Raw genomic sequence first — 12,441 nt, 5'->3', positions numbered from 1 at the left:
CATTTACAGTTCTTCTATAAGCACTATGAACTTATCGTAGAACTGTTCCCTGGACAGTCCCCTTTAAATTAATAGCTGGCAATAGCTGACAGCTATTAGCAAAAATTTCGCCCCCCCCCACCGCTGCTGGCATCTGGAGCCTCTTATCCCTGCCTGGAGCCGCTCCAGGCAAGGATCTGTGTCTGCATGGATCCCCCTTCTCTCTCCCGCTTGTAGGGGCTGAGGCAGCAGGGATCCGGAAAAAATCTCTGGTGGGGGGGGGCAGGATCGAGCGGCATGAGAGAGCGGCGGCGGGGAGGAAAGAGGAGCTGCTGTCATCCTGTCAGTTTCAGGATGGCAACGGCTCTGTGCGTGGCTGAGCGGAGGATCGGTAAATAACTTTGATATTTACCGATCGTCTGTGTGCAGCACAAACACTGGAGCGATCGTCTGATCACTCTAGTGTTTGTAAATAACTGGGGAAACATAGTACTATGTGTCCCCGGTTATGAATGAACAGGATGTGACTTACATCACTTCCTGTTCATTCATGATTTTCTCACTGGGGAGAAGCACTCACTACAGAGGCTTTTCCCCATTCTGAACCTGTTGGATAGTAAATATTTTATGACCATCAGTTTCTGAATGAATGGGAAGCCTCTGTACTGAGTGCTTTCCATTCATTGAGTGCTGAGGCTGCAGAAAAAGAAATGAGGACTCTGTGTCCTCAATTTCTTTCTCTATTTCAAAAGGGAAATGTCAGGGGTCTGTTTAGACCCCAGATATGCCACTGTAGCCCCCCAACAGTAAAAATAAATTAAAAAATTTAAAACAAAATATGTGTAAAAAACCCCAAAAAAACTAAAAAAAAAAAAAAAAAGCACCCCCCCCCACATAACATACACGTGCACCATATTGGGGTGTACGCCATGCACATGCGCTGCAGTGCGTTGTTAGAGCGCATCGCAGTGCATGATTTTTTTTTTTTAATCTTTAAAAAAAACATGAATTTAACTGTGGCAGCGCATGGCGAAGCTTTGTGATGCATTGCCATGCGTTGTGATACCTTGTGTTGCACTTAAATGTACGCCTGTATCATTATCGCATTATCGCAGGGCCTAAAAATTTAGCAACACCATAATTTTATTATACCGGGCCTGCGCTTTCAGAAACAAAGATATGGTTTGGGGGGTCTTTTACAAACGTTAGCAGTGCAGCAGTTGAAAATCAAATCAATGGGAAAAATTGCAAAAATGGCGTGGCGAGCTGATTTGCAAAATGTTCGAGGGCTTGGCACCGAAAAGGGTTAAAAGGAAACCTGCACTTACAGCGCTACAGTGGCAGACATTACTGACCTGAAAATGCTACTAACCTGGCACAACCATGCAGATCAGGAAAGTAAGTCCTAATGTGCATATTTGTTCCTGGTTAGTGACTAAAAAGGTACTGAAGCTGCTGGACCAGAACGACAGATTGGTATATGTATTTGAAGAAGGCAACAATTGCAACCTTCTTGCCTAGGACAGGTTTCCTTTTTCTGATTTCTCTGTCTCCATTTAAAAATGGACGAAAATGTTTTAGTTAGCTCCAAAGAACTATGGCCTTATGAACTTACCCCTCCTTAGCTGTCTCCTTTTTCTCCATTACTTCAGGTTTCCCCTGAATGGTGCCTTTACTCTCTAGAATAAACCATATTGAATACAAAGTTGGCACAGCTGTTGCAAACGCATTCACATGTTTACACATGTCATTTATACATACCCTGTATAGCGGGTGGGCAAATGGTGCTTGTAAGGCATTTTTCTTGAATGTGGCCATTAGGAGGAGCGATAGTAGTGTCAGAATCTGTAATAATTTCCAAGGTGCCAAACTCACAGAGCCGAAACTGGGTGCAAAGATAGCAAAGAAGGTTTATTATGGTACACCGTCACTAAAAGGTTATTTACAAAAGACCTCAGGCACATCTCATTCCTTTACCTTTAAGTTAAAAAACCAGGACTCATTGATGCACCCAAAGTCAGCCCTCAATTCAACAATATTTGTAAATAGGTAAAGCCACTCACAATAATTCACCTTAGCTCAGGAGTAGCCAAACTCTGGCCCTCCAGCTGTGGTGAAACTACAAATCCCATGAGACAGTGCAAGATTCTCACAGCCACAGACATGGCTCCCTGAAAGAGATGCGTCATGGGATTTGTAGTTTCACCACAGCTGGAGGGCCGGAGTTTGGCTACCCCTGCAGCTGGTAGTAGTTACATTCAAATGGGCTTGTTCTGCAATGTTGAAGGCGTTTTGTAGCTTATCCAAGCAACTTGACACCATGTGAGGTGTGAGAGTTGTGGAACTACCCTGTTCTAGTTACATAATCCCAGGGGGTTCCACAACTGTCACACCTCCCATCTTGTTCTTGGACAATCAACTTCTGCCTTGAAACATTGCATGGCAATTGGATTAAGGTGTCTGTGTTACCTGTGTAGATATAAATGTTGGGGTATGTTTCCTGACACTCATCACAACTGGCTTGGATAAGCTACAAAAACGTCTTCAACTTTAAAGAACAAGCCCTGCTAAATGTGACAACTACTAGGCATAGCGTGACGCAGAAAAAGGAGAACCTTCACAAAAGTAATCTGCGTTCCTTTGGAGCTGAAAAACTTGATTAAAAACTGTTTGGAGGTTAGGTCTTATGCAAAGGTTGGGGCACCTCTAGCACATGTTTTTTTATATTCACAGTGCAACAAAATCTCTGACGGAAAATGTTAATGTACAATTACTATTTAAAAATAATGCAAGTTGTGGTACATGCAGAAATTTGGACACACCTTAAAAACTACCCAAACGAGTTATCTAAAAAATCCTGCTTAAAGTTTCCTGAAAGAGAAGAGCTCTTATAGTCACCTATAGGAAGGCCAGTGTCTTCTTCCTTCCCTCTGTAAGACCCCTCACCACTTTCAGGAGCATCCGATGCTTGTGTTCCCAGACCGCACACCATTGTTCCATTTTCCGACCCATATGTCACTGCTAAATTCTGTAATGTTGAATCGGTCAGAGGATGAAACCATAGCATGGGCCAGGGGATACAGACATCCAAGACACCTGTAAGTGTTAAATGCCAAAGAGTGTTAAAGTGGCTGGAGCACTGGAAATAAAAAAGGGCAGGAGACATATGGCCATTGGAGAGCATAAAAACTATTCTGCACGGAATGAATCAGTAGAATTGACTGTATAATCTAAGAGGGTCACTTGAAACCTAATGTGACATTAAAAATTGGAATATAAAAAAGGAGGAGCTTGGTTAGGTTGTGAGACTGTTTTATATATTTTCTTTTTCAAATGTTCACTGCGGTTATATTATGGCATAACGTGTACCCGTATTTCACTTCCAGGAAGGGTCGCGATACCGTTGCTCCAGTCCAGTGCATTCATAAGGTCAAAGTCTACAGCAGGTCCCTGAGACATTTCCCTTTACCACCTGGAGACACACAAAGAAAAAACAATATATATAAACTATTACATTTTATTCTTATATATTATTTTATATCTTAAGTTCTGGGGTCTTAGCACGCAATAATAGGTTAGTGTTTTCCTGTAGCCTGAGGTGCTGAGCTAAAATCAGTAGCCCAGGTCTTATTTCTCTACTTCTTGTGGAGCACTACTGATGATTGATATAATAGTCCATTGACTGATAAAATGCTGCATGCTGCTGTTTGGTATAATAAGCTGTTGTGTTGTAATATGCACTAAATTGATATAGTGTGCAGCTGCATTGTTTTTTAATATTTGTTGGCTGATTGAATTTGGTTTTATACTGCTAGGTGATGCTGCAATGTGATATGCTAAAGTGGTGGGGCATAATATACTATTGTTGTGTATTATAATCTCAACAGGGTACAATATATACAATACAGTACATGTTACCGGTAACAGAGAATAGAATATTAGGCATACCATGTACAAGGGACAGTTTTTACAAACAGCAACTCTGCCATGTGAGCTTATTGCCAAAAGCACGAGATCTCAACAAGGTTAACACAGGTGGTATTTCTAATGGTTTTAGATGGTTACAGGTGGTCTCTAGAAATTTGTATGGGGTATTTGTTATGTAAAAACTAATCACAAAAGTGCAAGGTGTTTTGTGATTGTACAAGGGGAGATTGTTATGTTTACCTGCCCTTCTCCTCCCCTTGTCCATTCACAGAATGCCTTCCATGCATATGCCTTCCAAGAATGCAAGACGTTTTATGTATGGACAAGATGGAGAGTGAGCAACCCACTATTATCACTGTACTAGAGCTGGGATTGTAGATTTCAGCAGAAGTTTGGCGCTTACAGTACTCTCCACGATAAATGAAAGTAAGAGTTTTAACTAAAGCAGCACCACCCGCACATGGTATACCGATCATAAAAGAGGGGATTTATTTTTACATAACAAATATCCCAGAAATATTTTTTCCCAGGTGGTCAGCTTTGACGTTTGGAGTTTTTGCAAACAAATGATATACAAAGCAGACATTAGTACACAGGTATTAAAATTAACAGATTTTTTTTAAAAATATTGCCACAAAATTAGTAGTTGCTGGCAACTAATAACCCTATTTCAAGGAGCATTTGAGACATAAAGAGCAATACCAAGGGAAACTTGATTAGAATGTTTGGTAAAATCTGGTTGACCATGTCATCACTTTAAAGATGCCTTCAGAAGGAGGCTGCCATTGCTAATTTTGTGTCCTGTGGAAGAGAGTTGCAACTTTTGGCAGAAAGGCCGGATCTGCTTTAAGTACGATCACATCTTAAAAGATTTTATTGTAAGTTTATGAGATGGATAGAGCATTTTGCTATCTCCCCTGGCGGAAACTAAAGCAATCAGGAGGGCAGTCTTAAGAGAGTGTGCGCTCTATTTGAGCATTCATATATATACGTTTGAAGAGAGCTATGAGGGAGCCTTGAAGTAAGATTGGGAGGTCCCATGTGGGAGAATTCCTTGGAGGACTCTGCTAATCTAGAATCTAGGTAGATTGAAAATGCTGTTGTTATCTGAGACTTTCGTGTTCTGAATTATAGGCTTTTGTTTGACCCTTCCTGTAGGAAACTTAGCTCCATGTCTACTCCCGGGCGATGAGTTATATTATTGCATTTGAGTAGAGCTGCAGCTAACGATTATTTTCAAAATCTAGGGCTGCAACAACTAATCAGCATAATCGATTATAATCGATTATTTCGGCTATAGAGGACTACAAATCCCAGCAATAGTACATTTTATAGCGCAATGCAGAATATCACCAGCTATAGAGGACTACAACAAATCCCAGCAATAGTACATTATAGCTGGCGGTATTCTGCATTGCGCTGTATAATGTACTATTGCTGGGTTTTGTAGTCCTCTATAGCTAGTGGTATTCGGCATTGCACCACTGTATAATGTATTATTGCTGGGATTTGTAGTGCTCCTCTATAGCTGGTGGAATTCCGCATAGCGCTGTATAATGTATTATTGCTGGGATTTGTAGTCCTCTATACAGCGCAGTGCAGAATATCACCAACTATAGAGGAGTACAACAAATCACAGCAATACATTATACATACAGTGTATAATGTATTGCTGGGATTTGTATTCCTATGTATAATATACAGCACAATGTACCATCAGCTATAGAGGAATACAAATCCCAGCAATACATTATAGAGCACCATGTGTGGGGAGGGAAGTGCAGGCTTACCTGAGCAGTCTTCCAGCAACTTGCTTCTGAGATCGGGCCTGTCTGTCGGCGGCTGTCATCCCCCCACACCTCCTCCTCCTTACTACATCTCCCCGCGTCCCTGTGCCGATCGTGGATGTGGGCGGGTGGTGAGTGTGAGGCGGGAAGGAGGTGTGGCGTGTAGAGCGTTGATGCGGGCGGGTCTGGCAGCGGTGAGCGTGAGTTGGGGAGGAGGTGCGGCGCGCAGCGTGTGTGGAGCCGTGAACAGGGCCAACTGATCGGAAGCCGATTAATCGATTATTGAAAAAGTTGACAACTTTTTCAATAATCGATTATAATCGATTATGTCGATTAGTTGTTGCAGCCCTACATTTGAGCCAAAAAGAGTATTACTTCTAAATGTGTCCATATATGGCCGAGGTTACCTCTATTCTGTTGTTTAGCAGTGTGGATATCACTCTGATAATACTTTCCCTCTTAGAGCCTTACAGTTTTCAGGGAACCCCTGTCCCTTTCAGATACCAGGCTGAAAAGGTGGAAACCATGCACTTGCAGGTGTACTGCTGGTCGTTGTTGAAGGAGATTGGCTTTGACTGGCAGAATCCAAGGTGGGAATACACTAATTTTGCACAATGCAGCAAACCAAGGCCTTTAACCAGGGCAATTAAGAGGACACTGGCATTCTCCTTGAGGATCTTCTGAATAACCTTTGGAATTAGACTGAACAAAGGAAAAACATAAGCTAAGGGGAAGGTCCATGGGTGTACAAATGCATCGAGACCAGACTTCCTTTGTTTTCTTCCTGCGAGAAGAAGCTGGCCAATTTTTTGTCAACTCTCAAAGCAAATAGGTCTTGTAGTGCTACCTATTTGTCTGAAATTACCTCAAAGATTGCCTGATCCAGAGTCCACTCTGTTTCAGATTGCTTCCTGCTCAGAAAGTCCACTAGGGAATTCAACTTCCCTTTTATATGGACTGTTGTAGGTTTTGTTCCACCTATAGAGGAAGATAGTGTTCTTTTAGTGGCATTAATTGATATGACCTTGTGCCACCCTGTGGATTGATGTATGAAAACACCATGGTCTGAATTTTGAACTGAAGTGCTGGAGGATTTGTGCGATTGCACTCAGCCCTCTCATATTTTTGGACTTCTTGCTCCTTCTTGGAGTTGGGGTTCCATGACTTTTGTGTAATTTCTTGTTCCATGTGAGCATCTCAAACCTGGGACCTGGGGTCCGTGGTAATTCTGGATGGGTCTGGCTGATAACAGGGTCCTGTGGTTAGATTCTCTGTCCGTAACCACCAAGTTAGTTATTGCTTGATTGACTGTGGTAATGTTGTTGATTTTTATCCCAGATGGCAAGGAGGAAGTTCTTGAGGGCCTTATATGCAATTGTACCCATGAGACCGCTGGAATGGTCGATGTCACCAAGCCTAGAATTCTCATGATTTCCCTCAAGGAGACTCCCAGAGAAAGTTTTAGTCTTAACACTGCTTTGTTGACATCTTTTCTGATGTTAGGAACAGTTTTATTTTCACAAAGTCCATGTAGTGATATCCCAAGACTGTCACTGTCTGAGATGGGATTAGGTGAGATTTCTCCAGGTTGGTTAGCCATAAAGAGAGGATGAATGGTAGGGCTGGGAACTAAAAGTAGACAATCCCCTTTGGGCCCCCCACTGCAAACGTCAGGAATTTCTGAGAGGACTGTCTGATGGGGATATGAAGGTAGGCATCCCTGAGGTTAACTTTGGCAATATACACATCTGGGGGAACAAGGTGCCTGAGCAAAGATATCGACTTCATGCTAAACTTTTTGTATTGTTTAGGGGTTGGAGATTGAGAATCACCTGCAAATTTTCTGGTGGTTTAATTCTCACAAAATGTGAGTAGCAAGTTCTTCCCTCCTCTTGGGGAACTGAACAAAAAACTTACTAAAACATAAGTCCTGAAGGGATGAAATCAGAGCATGGCCTCTGGGCCTGATCCTTCACTCAACACTGCAGGGCTATGTGATTTATCTGCCGGACTGCTTTTGATACACAGCCCTAGCAGATAGATCATAGCCCACAGCACTATTCTCTTATGAATGAACAATCAGCTCCGTCAATAAAGAACAGTCAGCTATGAGAGGGGGCAGGCAATTAGTGGTGGATGTATTTCTTCCCACAGGAACGCCAACATTTTGGGCTTCAGACTGGGGTGGAGCTACAGCCAGCATTAACATAGATAAAGATGTGCTTTTATTCCGCAATGGGGCCACCAATCATGTGCTATATGTATTTGGTCCCTTAGAGGATAAAATATAAATGCAATATTATTTGTGAGACTTCTTCTTTGAATACTCAAACATGTGCAAGGGAAACTAAAGTGTATGTATAGCCAAATCTTTATTTGTTTAGATTGGAAAATGTTAAAAGCCCTTTAAGGTTATTTTATTTAATTTTTTTGCTCTCGGTATCCTGCAGGGAAAATTTACAGGGCTATTCACAAAAGGGTGAAGAGTTTGGAGAAGTGAACAATCTAGGACAATATAGCTGATTTGGAAAAATTCTCCAATTCAGCTCATTTTCCAGTTCAGTTATGTTGTCCTAGATTGTTCACTTCTCCTGCCTTCTCCAAACTCTTCACCCTTTTGTGAATAGCCCTGTTAATTTCACTTCCTGTCCTGGAGAAGTGATGGAAAGTGAGGGGAGTTATCACCAAATGATTTGTCCCCATAAGACGACTTCATTTTTTAGTTTTCCCATTACATAGTCAGGTTGAAAAAAGACACAAGTCCATTGAGTTCCACCTATAGAGATATATTTTAAAAAAAAGGAAAGCCTAAACAGAACGCTGTGCCCCCAATTGCCCCCTGTTGATCCAGCGGAAGGCAAAATAACCCCCTATAAAGCATGGTTCAATTTGCTCCAACAGGGGGAAAAAAATCCTTCCTGATCCCAAAAGACAATACTTTCTGTCTCAGTGACAATGGTCACCAAGACAAATAGATAGATAAATCTCTCCAGCGAGGACAAAGACCGCAAAAACCACTTCATGGACAATCTAAAATTTCTTCATGCTATACAAAATTTTAAAAACAGGATTATTATTTTTTTTAAGTGAATTTATGATTGAAGTGAACATAGCTTGACCTTATTCTCTAGCATATGTCAATATTCACATTCCAAATTGAACCGTCTCTATTCCTGGAATAAAATCAACCAAACTGTGTGCGCGCAGACAACAAGGGACACAGTATAAAATGCCTATAGCTCTGAAGCTTTTCATAGGTCAGCAAAATGAGCCAGACTAGGCCAGTGGTGTTATGGTGTTATTCAGTGAATTAGTGCTTAATTAGTTGGAGTATTACAATAAACGTGCACCAAAGTTTTAGGTATCTCCAAAGACATGGTATAGTAATTTCAGCTACACAGAGGAATACATTTCAGATGGTGAAGAAAATGTACAAGACTTGATGATTATTAGACACGGATTTAAAATGTGTATTTAGTGGCAATATATGACACATAGTGATATAGCTTGGGCTTGGTGTAAACCCAGTTTGCCTACGTTTGTCCAACCCGGCATAAAACGGTGACTGACAACCCCTCCCGGCCCAATCTGTGATGACAGGCACTTTCCCCATCGAAAGGGGCGGCAAATGCCCTCACTGCAACTGTCACCACCAACTGGGCTGGGATGGGGGTGGCGGTGACAGTTTTAAACAGGCTTGGGCGAGCTCCAGCAAACTGGGTTAAAACGAAACCCAGGCTCAATTACTAGTGACACATTGGACCTCATTTAATAAAGTGTCAGAAGAAAGGATACCTTGGCTAAGTTGATGCTGCCCTAGAGCAACCGATTACATTTTTTCCTTATTTTCATATGTGACATGACTGTCATATTTAGTGCATCTATGTATTTTAAGATATGGATTTTAAGGATTTAACAAAAATTATATAGTAGAATGCTCACTCCTGATCTAATTTTACCTTTTATGGCTTCACCTTACCCCTCCAGAAATGTTTCTAACATGAAGTAAAGAATACGTGCACTTTTTTCTTTTGCTCCCCTCCCCTCCCCTGACCTAACCCATCGTTCCGCTCCACTAATGCATAGTTACCAAGATCCGGGGCCTCCCATGTCTGTTACATCCCGTGCTGTTCTCTTTCTCCTGGCTGCACTTGTGCAATAGAGCCTGATAGACTTCTATGGGCCTCGTATACTACTATCTCCTGGGCTGGGAGGTGCATGGTGACAAGCCCCATAGACATCTATGGGGCTCTACTGTGGAAGCACAACCAGGAGAGGACTTTGGCACATTATGTCAACAAACATGGGAAGCTCCACATGCAGCATCTTGGTGGGTATGCATCATTGGAGGGCAAGGGTGGAATCCGTTAGGTCAGGGGAGGGGGTAAAAGGAATAAGAGCACTTTGTCTTAATGTGCATGTATTTGTTCAGGCTCAACTCCAGGCAAATAGCTTTATGCATATATAAAACACCTAGGGGGGAATTGATCAAAACTGGAGCAGACAGAATCTGGAGCAGCTGAGCATGGCAACCAAACAGCTTTTCTCTTTCATTTTCAAATCATAACAAAGCACCTGATTGGTTACTATGGGCAACTGCTCCAGATTCTGCCTGCTCCAGTTTTGATAAATATCCCTCCTAGAGTATATGGAAACGGTCTTTGTTGCCAGATTAAGATTTAAACAGCCCGGTTTAAACCGGTCGGAGAAACACCAGCAATGGTCTGAGTGGGTGATGTCATATCACTCCTCTTGTCAGCAGCGGCACCAGGGTGGGAGTCACCCGATGCAGCCGGCACGCATGCGTTATGATGTCCGTGGTCATCACAATGCACGGTGATGTACTTCACTGCTGGTTGCCATCTTGGTGATGGACGCCAGCAAAGAGAGGAGGTGATATTGAACCAGAGGGAACAGGTATGCTGTCAGGTCCCCTTCACACTCTCATGCTGCTGTCGGGCTCTTTGTCAATGACCGCGTGCCCGACTTTTAAGAGGACGTGACACATAAATGACTGTTAGCCGCCTGGTGCGGGCAGCACCCCCCTTGTGACGCCATTGCTTGCAAGAAAGTCCTTTGTTAAATCATGCAGGACAACCGATTGGCCCCAAGTACTGCCCCTTCTTTCTCCCAGTCAGTAAGATTACAAGATGCTGAAATCAAAGTCAAATTCAGCTACTTACACTAGTCACATCTAAAATACTTTTAATTCTTTATTTTGCCCAACAAACATATTACTGTATTCAGGTTTGTTTGTTTTTTAAATATCTGCTTGCAGTTCAGTTTTAAAAAGCAATTCATAACAAGCATACAAATTACAAGTAACAAGTTTGCACAGTTTTAGAAAATAGCTTTTTTTCTTATATAATATGGATAATAATAAAGTAAATGCAAATACCATTTCCTCTAAACGGCCGATTCGTAAATAACACAGCTGTTGCAGTTCCCCTTCTGGCCGGTAGAGGGCATATGTCCGCACAGGTAAGAAGATGCAGCAACTGAGTTATTCCACAGTAACAGTTAGAATGCTCATATATTCTTACTACACGACACTTCTTTTCTACACTGGCTATTGCATTCCAGATCAGTGTTAAAGAAAAACTCAAAGATGCAAATTATTGTATATATTCCAGTGATAGGAAGCAAAGAGTTTATCATAAAAGTGCTTACTTTTCCTGTAATCCTCGTTTTTAATCTTCCAGTGACGTCACCAGCCTCCTATTTCAGATCACTCCTTCCTGCAGCTAGGAGGAGGAGCTGTGAGAAGCGTTTCACGTCACATCCGTGCATAGAGACTAACTACATATCCCACAATGCGTTGTGAAATAGAGGAAGTGGGAGGATTGTAAAGACAAGTAGAGGGTGGAGATGGGCAGAGCTGAGGGCAGTATCAGCAGTAAATGTACACGCCCACTCCACCCATCCACGCATAACTGCCTCTGGAATCCATTTGCACTAGCCAGTTCGCAAAAACAGCGTGTTTGGTAGAGTGTGGCAGCTCCTGCAGTGTTGTATTGCACATTGCCATAGCTGCCCTCGATTTTCTTGTTTTTTCTGATAAACTTTATTTGGATTACTATTTTGGGGAATTGCCAAATTATAAGACCTACCCTGAAAATAAGACCTGGTTGTGACCATTCCCAGGGCCAGTGGTGGCATAAGGGGGAACTTGAAGAGCCGCGGCTGAGGCAGGAGAGAATCAGCTGTGCTAATGAAGCCAGCGCTAGAGGAAGCGAGGCGGCACCGGAGGGAGCAGAGCCGTATAAGCCGATGTCTCTATAGCGCCGGCTCCTGTCACAGGCAGTGTGATACGAATCGATAGTGAAAATGCGCTTCACTCATTCTGGCCAGTGATTGGTTAGCAAATTGCTCTTGGAAAGGTACGGCACCCCTGATTGCCCTGAGCACCATATTTTTGTACATGAATATATGTAGACTTTTCTACATGAATAATTGTGGATTGTTGTACATTAAAGAAAAAAAAATAAGACCTACCCTGAAATTAAGACCTAGTGTGTTTTTTTGAGCCAAAAAAAAAATATAAGACAGTGTCTTATTTTCAGGGAAACATGGTATATAGATAGATAGATAGAGAGAGACTCAGTCCCATTCGCTGTCACAGAGCACCGAGCAGAGTCGCTCGGTCCTATGCATTGTCACACAGCTCCCAGCAGAGTCACTTAGTCCTTTGTGTTGTCACGCAGCACCCAGAAAGTCACTCAGTCCCATGCATTGTGATGGAGCACCC

General features: G+C 42.4%; 1 long non-coding RNA gene across 1 annotated transcript; it reads right to left on the bottom strand.

Moving 5' to 3' along the window:
* Positions 1–1,646: 1,646 nt before the first annotated feature.
* On the bottom strand, positions 1,647–11,438 carry LOC108792957. The gene is made up of 4 exons (XR_001941617.1): positions 11,364–11,438; positions 3,349–3,451; positions 1,741–1,864; positions 1,647–1,658 (listed from the first exon to the last, which is right to left on the bottom strand). It is a non-coding gene; the product is annotated as an uncharacterized LOC108792957 (long non-coding RNA).
* Between the last annotated feature and the right edge of the window lie 1,003 nt (positions 11,439–12,441).

The sequence above is a fragment of the Nanorana parkeri genome, unplaced genomic scaffold, assembly GCF_000935625.1.
Source record: "Nanorana parkeri isolate BGI_ZX_2015 unplaced genomic scaffold, ASM93562v1 scaffold705, whole genome shotgun sequence".
NCBI classification, from domain to species: domain Eukaryota; kingdom Metazoa; phylum Chordata; class Amphibia; order Anura; family Dicroglossidae; genus Nanorana; species Nanorana parkeri.
Note: the sequence above shows the minus strand (reverse complement) of the source record. Positions and strands in the feature narration are given on the sequence as shown.